The 9,239-nt window shown below is 43.2% G+C and overlaps 1 long non-coding RNA gene across 1 annotated transcript in view; it reads right to left on the reverse strand.

Annotated features, from left to right (window-relative positions):
• The window catches only part of LOC138357167 (uncharacterized), a 75,058-nt gene extending 68,034 nt beyond the window's left edge, over window positions 1–7,024 (reverse strand). Inside the window, exons 1-3 of the long non-coding RNA XR_011224846.1 lie at window positions 6,868–7,024; window positions 5,343–5,452; window positions 4,800–4,877 (exon numbers count right to left, since the gene is read on the reverse strand). This is a non-coding gene — a long non-coding RNA (uncharacterized lncRNA). The remainder of the gene's footprint in view (window positions 1–4,799; window positions 4,878–5,342; window positions 5,453–6,867) is intronic.
• Window positions 7,025–9,239: the final 2,215 nt, after the last annotated feature.

Below are 9,239 nucleotides of genomic sequence, written 5' to 3' on the forward strand. Positions count from 1 at the left end.
GACTTGCCCGAAACGCTACGCGTACTAGTGGCTGTACAAGAATGTAACAACTCTTGTATATATCTCAAAAAAAAAAAAAAAAAACTAGAACAGAGGATTTTTGGACTTGTAGATTTGTAAACCTCATCCTGTAAACATTCATGTTTCTACATGTTAAACAAGCTACGAGGATGAGGGAAGGGGATGTTCCCTCCATTCTGGATGTTATATTTACAAGAGGAAGAGATATTTATCATTTAGTACCTCTCTCCCTTGGGTAAAAGTGACCATGTCTTTTTGGGAATAAAGTATGCAATGCATTATAATCTGTTAGAAAATAAGCTTGAAGCAGTTGAAAAACCTGATTTGTGGAAAAGTCATTATGGGGAACTCAGATATTTCCTTAAGGAATTTGACAAACACTTGCTGTTAGGACATGAAGTAAATGAGATGTATGTCAAGTTTTGTGAAATATATGATAAAGGCACAACAAAATTTATTCCAAAGGAGAGATGCAGAACTAGGAAAAGGAGATTTGTTTATAGATGTCATCTGGATTTTTACGAGTTTCGGAGTTTCCGTGATATTTTCTATTTTGATCAAAATATGTATAATGTTAATATTGATAAATGAGCTTTCCTGTCTACTTAGGTAATGATTCCAAAGATCGTCCTTCCTTTCCTCCCGGGAATCTGGATGTAGCAGGTGCTCAATTGTCAAAAGTGAAAAATTTGTTTTGTCATCCAAATGCACCATATCGGTAAATTTTTTAATAATAATTTAAAAATAGTAAATGGCACTATTTTTGCAAAATCATTACAAGATCTATTATTCTAATAGGGGTTTGATAAAATACAGTAGAATGCCTACTGGTTTTACCTGTAATAGGGTTTGATATACAGAGCACCACTTGGTTTCCGAACCCCTTGGGGACGAGACTCGTCGGTTAACATCTAAGTTCGTATACGAGAAATAGAGGGGAAAAAATAAACAAGAAATGTAAAAAGAAATTTTTCCGAAAAATTTATGAAAAAAACTCTAGGGGAAAAAATCGACAGGTTCATGGCATAAATGCGACCGTGTTTTGTTTGTACTCACCAATAAGTGAAGTCCTGATCCGCTTTATAAAAGTCCTTAATTGTTCCTAACTGATTATTAACCCTTAAACTGCGCATGGCGTATATATACGCCCTGAGTAACATGTCCCATGTTGCGCATGGCGTATATATACGCCATAGGGTGCCAGGCCTGATTCAAATGGCCCGCAGCTACACGGGGTTCACAGTAGCTTCCTCAGGGCTCTTGTAAACAGATGCCATTTAAAAAAAAAATCGTGGGCAATATTCTCAGGTGTGAGAGGCACAGTACTGTTGGAGCAACCAAGGCCGGCGCACGCAGCATGAGCGAACAGCATTGCTGTTCAGCTTGTGACCACAGCATCGCCGAAAATTGTCAAAATAAATATATAATTGTTATTATTTAGCGATGACAATATTACAGATGACCAATGACTGTGATATAAATAACCAGGGTTGTGATAATAACAGGATTGTTGTAATAATTAGCGCTGTGGGAGGAGTGATGCTGAGAGACGGAGGGAGACAGCATCGTTTACTGACTGTGTGGCCACCTGTTATTGTTTGCATTCACCATACCAGCTCAGTGGTTCTCTATGGTCAACACAAATGTAGATACTTATATATAATGTGTGTATTAGTGTAATAACAGCAAAAGGATTATGCTGGGAGGAGCCATATGGGTGACGGAGGTGACGTCGTCTGCACGATTTGTCTAGCCGTTTAGAGGGTGGCCACTATGCTCTTTGGGCGCACTACAAGCTTAGGTGTACAGTTACGGTGCATAAAACATGTAGATATTTATATATAATATGTGTATATAGGGTAATAACACTGCAAAAGGTATTGTTGGGGGAGAAAGTTTAGTGCGTGTGACCTTGAAAGAGTGAGGGAGCCGCCAGCCGCCATCTGTGTATAGCGACGACTCTTAGTGCCTGAACTAACTATATCAGCTTAGTTGTACAGTTGTGGTGAACAAAATATACACATACTTATATATAACGTCTGTATATAGTGTAATAACACCACAACTGGTATTGTTGGGGGAGAAAGTTTAGTGCGTGTGTTGAGGGAGTGGCAGCGAGTGGCTGGCTGGTGTGTGGCAGTAACTCCTCGTTGCTTTTCGACTCTCAATACCAACTTAGTGGTTCATTATGGTGACCAAAACATGCCAATACTTATATATAACCTGTGTATAGAGTGTAATAGCAGCAAAACTATTTGTTTATAGTTTTATAAACATAATAATTGAATCACTAATATGCACATCATACTTTTGAGTATAGCGATTATTAACCACTTTTATTATATAAATATATTACAATACACACTATTGAATAATATTACTACAAAAAAACTAAGAAAAAATCAATCGGAGACATTGAAACAATTAGGTAATATCATCTTTGTGGCAACTCCCATCTGTCAACGCGGGTGACGCTGACCGGGTTTGACGACCGCTCTGTCAACGCCCACTTTTTGCCAGACTTCCTCGGTCAATTGCGCCCAAAATATGTCACCTACGATTTTTTTTTTTATTTTTTCCGTGCTCTGGAAACACAAATTAACATGTTTAGAAGACGAAAAAAAATTTTGAATTTTTTTTTTTTTTCTTGCGCACAGGGGTGTAAATGTCCCAAGGACCCCTGAGCAGTGTAAGGGTTAAGACGTCTGGCAAACATCCTCTGGATGTTTCCTGCCAGCCTGCAGGAACATCCTGCCAGCCTGCAGAAACATCCTGCCAGCCTGCAGAAACATCCTGCCAGCCTGCAGAAACATCCTGCCAGCCTGCAGAAACATCCTGCCAGCCTGCCTGCCAGCCTGCAGGCACATCCTGCCAGCCTGCAGGCACATCCTGCCAGCCTGCCTGCCAGCCTGCAGGCAAATCCTGCAGGCACATCCTGCCAGCCTGCAGGCACATCCTGCAGGCACATCCTGCCAGCCTGCAGGCACATCCTGCCAGCCTGCAGGCACATCCTGCCAGCCTGCAGGCACATCCTGCCAGCCTGTAGGCACATCCTGCCAGCCTGCAGGCACATCCTGCCTAAAATATACGATGATGTACTGTACATTTAAGAAACAAATCTGGGTCACAGGTCTGTGGAGTGTGGTTAGGCTTATGGAGTCAGCCGGTCCCTCCCCCACCACCGACACACCTTCCCCTCTCCCCCACCCCAAACCCATACACACACACACACACACACACACACACACACACACACTCTCAAAGGTCACGTGGTTCACGGTTCACTTCAACACCCATATATCGCTTCCTGCCTGCATGCCTCCTTCCCAGCCTGCCTGCCTGCCTGCCTCCTTCCCAGCCTGCCTGCCTGCCTCCTTCCCAGCCTGCCTGCCTGCCTCCTTCCCAGCCTGCCAGCCTGCTTCCTTCCCAGCCTGCCTGCCTGCCTCCTTCCCAGCCTGCCTGCCTGCTTCCTTCCCAGCCTGCCTCCTTCCCAGCCAGCCTGCCTCCTTCCCAGCCAGCCTGCCTGCCTCCTTCCCAGCCTGCCAGCCTGCTTCCTTCCCAGCCAGCCTGCCTGCCTCCTTCCCAGCCTGCCTGCCTGCCTCCTTCCCAGCCTGCCTCCTTCCCACCCTGCCTCCTTCCCAGCCTGCCAGCCTGCTTCCTTCCCAGCCAGCCTGCCTGCCTCCTTCCCAGCCTGCCTGCCTGCCTCCTTCCCAGCCTGCCAGCCTGCTTCCTTTCCAGCCAGCCTGCCTCCCTCCCTGCCATCATGCTAACGAGTAGTGTGTGTTAGGCTTATCTTCGGGAATGAGCCGGTCTCACCCCCACCACCAACAAACCACCCGCCCCCCTACATCCCATCTCTCAAGGTCACGCGGTTCAACCGCGTGACTACCACTCACTCCCTGCCTGCAAGCTAGCCTGCCTGCCTGCATGCCTGCCTGCCTGCCTGTGCCTGCCTTTCCCTCCCTAATTCTCACTACTTCCATCCCTTCCTGCCTACCTCCTAGCATCTCTCCCTACCTCCCCCCTCCCTCTTAGCATCTCTCCCTACCTCCTAACATCTCTCCCTACCTCCCCCTCCCTCCTAGCATCTCTCTCTCCCCCTCTCTCACTGATTCCCCCCCCCCCCTCATTCATACTGCCTCCCACCTAAGCTCCATCGTCCATCCACCCACCAGTCAGCCATCACTGACGCAATGCGTGCATTTGGAGCCAACATGGTGCACAGATGTTTCTTGATTGTGCAGATATGTAAAACAAAAACACAGAATGAACATTCCAGCCTTATGGCAATTCAAAATAATTGGAATAATAGGCCGTGAATCTGTGAAGTCACAGTGGGCAAACTGGACCATCGCCCACCCACCACCACAAACCGGCGTGACGCTTGGCGGACCCCTTCCTACCCGAACTTTGTTCGGGTAGCGGGTAGCATGACTCCCCAACCCCAATCGGGAAACTGGAAGTTTCGGATAACTAAAGTTCGGAAACCAAGTGGTGCTCTGTAGTTGATTATGGATATATTGTAATGAAATGCTCCTATTGTTAAGAAACACTTTTTTAAAAGTGTCTTTTGTAATGAGCAGCTCTGAAAATCAGTTGATTACAGATAATGCTACATAATACACTTAATGTGTGTATATGTTACCACAAGTGAGGTACATAAAGGTATTTATGAGTAAGATGTAATTGTGTCTTTGACACTGATAAAATTAAGTACTGTGGTTTTATATACTGAAAATTAGCTAAAAATATATACTGTACAAGTAAATAAATTTTACCTTGCACCGAGATCCACCAAGCCTGTATGGTGTGCGTTTCAGTATTTCGGAAATCTGGAACGATCTGGAATCTCTTATCTGCAATGAAACAATACATATTATTGCACTTACCAAAACATGGATGAATGTAGAAAATAGAGAACTATTAGATGAATATCAAATAAATGGATTTAATCTATTTCACACAGATAGATATATTAGACAAGGAGAGGGAGTAGCCATGTATGTTAGGTAATATTTGAAATGTAGTCTCGAAAAGACTACATTTCAACAGAAACGTGCCACACACTAGTCACAAGACTGAACCTCATCGAGGCCAAACGTCTAAATGAGAGCATGAACGAGTAAGAAATAATACTTTAACACCAGGCATCATACACACAATGAATGCACCTGCAGACACACAACGAGCACTATCAACATAGCAAAGATTACTCCATAAAAAAAAAATCATTAAATATGATTGACAATGAGATGAAATAATGCACAGTATGTCAATTTTGTGAAATTTTTTCATTACTGAACTAGGTTTTCAATGCTTACATTTGTTATTCTTGGCATTCTTTGCTTCATATCTGAATCTTCGTTTTAAGTTTCCACTTCAGATGTGCCTTCCGCAGCTATGCATCTCCGGTTTGCAGCATCAAAATCATCTGCAATAGCTGAATATAATTAATAATATATCAGTGAGATATATATTTATCATTACCTAGTAGTAGTGAACACTAAGAAATAACATAAATCAGCTTTTAGAGATGTTTAATAATATGACACACATGATTTGGAACTTATAACTGGGTTAAGTACTTTGCACATAAGTCTCAAGGAGCCATTAGGAAACCCTGCTTGTGATTAAAATATTATGCTGTTTTTAGATACTGTATGTGCAGCACAGTACCTCGCCTTTCCATACACCAGCACTGGCCCTCACCTCTTAATACACCAGTACTGCCCCTCACCTCTCAATACACCAGTACTGTCCCTCACCTCTCAATACACCACCACTGCCCCTCGCCTCTCAATACACCAGCACTGGCCCTCGCCTCTCAATACACCAGCACTGCCCCTCACCTCTCAATACACCAGCACTGCCCCTCGCCTCTCAATACACCACCACTGGCCCCTCGCCTCTCAATACACCAGCCACTGCCCCTCGCCTCTCAATACACCAGCCACTGCCCCTCACCTCTCAATACACCAGCACTGCCCCTTGCCTCTCAATACACCACCACTGGCCCTCGCCTCTCAATACACCAGCACTGCCCCTCACCTCTCAATACACCAGCACTGCCCCTCGCCTCTCAATACACCACCACTGCCCCTCGCCTCTCAATACACCAGCACTGCCCCTCACTTCTCAATACACCAGCACTGCCCCTCACCTCTCAATACACCACCACTGCCCCTCGCCTCTCAATACACCACCACTGCCCCTCACTTCTCAATACACCAGCACTGCCCCTCACCTCTCAATACACCACCACTGCCCCTCGCCTCTCAATACACCACCACTGCCCCTCACTTCTCAATACACCAGCACTGCCCCTCACCTCTCAATACACCACCACTGCCCCTCGCCTCTCAATACACCACCACTGCTCCTCACCTCTCAATACACCAGCACTGCCCCTCACCTCTCAATACACTACCACTGCCCCTCACCTCTCAATACACTACCACTGCCCCTCACTTCTCAATACACCAGCACTGCCCCTCACCTCTCAATACACCACCACTGCCCCTCGCCTCTCAATACACCACCACTGCCCCTCACTTCTCAATACACCAGCACTGCCCCTCACCTCTCAATACACCACCACTGCCCCTCGCCTCTCAATACACCACCACTGCTCCTCACCTCTCAATACACCAGCACTGCCCCTCACCTCTCAATACACCACCACTGCCCCTCACCTCTCAATACACTACCACTGCCCCTCACCTCTCAATACACCACCACTGCCCCTCACTTCTCAATACACCACCACTGCTCCTCAGCTCTTAATACACCAGCACTATAGCCAGCACCAGAATCTAATAATATTATAAAATATAAGTGTTTACTTACGATAATATTTGCGTGATTGCATGAAGCGTTTGTCTTCTTGCTGACTGCACGGACCACAAACTGACCGCTTTGTTGATGTTCCTGGCGGCGGATGACGCTGTGACGTCACAGGTGAGGGACGCTTTGCGCACTACTCAATCGTCGCTTGAACCCATCATAAAAGTTTTGTTATTTTTATTATTTTATTTTTATTTATTTTTATACAAGAAGTTACACTGGAGGTTAACAGAGAATATAGAAAATAAGTTGAATTAACATTCTTGTAAAGCCACTAGCACGCATAGCGTTTCGGGTAAGTCTTTAAACTAACAGTTTTTTTTTTTTTATAAATTAACAGTAAAATTGATAAAAAATGTTACCAGGTATTTTATAGCTTTTCTTTGCAGGTACAGATAATTTTAAGTAAAATAATTACAGTAAAATCAACAAAAATGTTTACAGGTAATTTGAAGAAATATTGACACAAAAGCATATCAGAATAATACACAATAAAGAAACAAGGATTACTAGATACATGAGAATAGCATTTCAGGGTTATACATTGGTTCACTGAAGCACAATATGAGGATCATTTCGAGGAAAAGTTTCAAGGAATAATGCAGTAGAAAATGCACTCAATACAACAACCATGATATCAAATGATATCTTAGATTACAATGTTAAAGTAATATGGCTTAGGTACAAATATTGGGGGATTGAGTAGCACTAGATACAGTGTGAAGATAAAGCCCATGGTAGAAAACTATGAAGATGAAATTAGGTACTTTTTGGTTTTATTTTTGAATATGGCAAAAGTTGGACAGCTTTTCAAGGCATTAGGGAATAAGTTCCATAGATTAGGTCCCTTTATTTACATAGAGTGTTTACATAGATTAAGTTTGACTCTGGGGATATCAAAAAGATATTTGTGTCTGGTGTGATGGGCATGTGTTCTGTTACATCTGTCCAGGAAGAGTTTCAGAACAGGGTTTGCACTTAGAAAAAGGGTTTTATAAACGTAATTTACACAGGAAAATGTGTGAACTGAATTTATGTTTAGCATGTTGAGGGATTTAAACAGAGGAGTTGTGTGTTGTCTGAAAGTAGAGTTAGTTATTGTCCTGATTTTTTATTTTTGCTGGATGATGATGGGCTTGAGGTAGTTTGCAGAGGTTGAACCCCAAGCACAGCTACCATAAGTAAGATAGAGATAGATAAGTGCATAATAGAGTGAGAGGAGAGCAGAGTAGGGTACATAATATCTGATCTTAGAGAGTATCTTAGAGAGTATACCAATTGTTTTAGAAACCTTTTTAGTTATGTGTTGTATATGGGTGCTGAAGTTGAGTCTCTTGTCTAAGTACAGGCCAAGAAACTTTCCATCATTTTTATTGCTAATGTTTACATTATCTATCTGAAGCTGAATTGCATTTGTTGATTTGCTTCCAAATAAGATGTAGTAGGTCTTTTCTATGTTTAGTGTGAGTTTGTTGGTTGACATCCACAAGTAGACTTTTTTTTAATTAATTGTTTACAACCTTATTTAACATGAGTGGGTTGGGGTCAAAGTAGATGAGTAGTATCATCAGCAAACAATATAGGTTTAAGTATGTTAGAGACATTAGGGAGATCATTGATGTATATAAGAAACAGGAGGGTCCTAGGATGCTGCCCTGTGGCACCCATACAGTTATTGGTAGAGTGGGAGAGGTTATATCATTGATGGCTACATATTAGTGTCTGTTACTAAGATAGGATCGGATATAGTTCAGGGCAAGGCCACGGATTCCATATTGGTGGAGTTTAAGTAAGAGGTCGTTATGGTTAACAGTATCAAAAGCCTTTCTCAGGTCAATGAAGAGTTCAATTGGAAACTCACTTTTGTCGAGGGCTGAGAAGATTAAGTCAAGCAGACTAACAATACCATCATTGGTACTCTTTTGGGAGCGGAAGCCAAACTGACAAGGACTTAGTATATTGAATTTTATAAGGGAGTAGAGCTGTTTGTAAAAAAAAATTAAAATATTTTTGATAATATAGGTAGATTTGATATGGGTCTGTAATTATTTATGTCTGCCGTGTTACCTCCTTTATGAACTGGCGTTACTCTTGCTTTTTTAAGGATATCAGGGAAGGTATGATACTCTAGGGATTTATTGAACAGCAATGCTATGGGTGGTGCAAGGGCATGGGGGGCACTCTTGTATACCATCGATGGTATTTCACTAATGTTCCCCGCTTTGGTTTTTAGCGAGTGAATGATGGACACAACATCTGGAGGGCTGACCGGAGAGAGAAGAGAGTTTGGATAGCTGCCTGAAAGATATGTGGTAACATATGTCTGAGTCTCTGGGATTTTTCGGGCAAGGTTAGCACCAATCGATGAAAAGAAG

Source organism: Procambarus clarkii, chromosome 76, assembly GCF_040958095.1.
Source record: "Procambarus clarkii isolate CNS0578487 chromosome 76, FALCON_Pclarkii_2.0, whole genome shotgun sequence".
In the NCBI taxonomy this organism is placed as follows: Eukaryota; Metazoa; Arthropoda; class Malacostraca; order Decapoda; family Cambaridae; genus Procambarus; species Procambarus clarkii.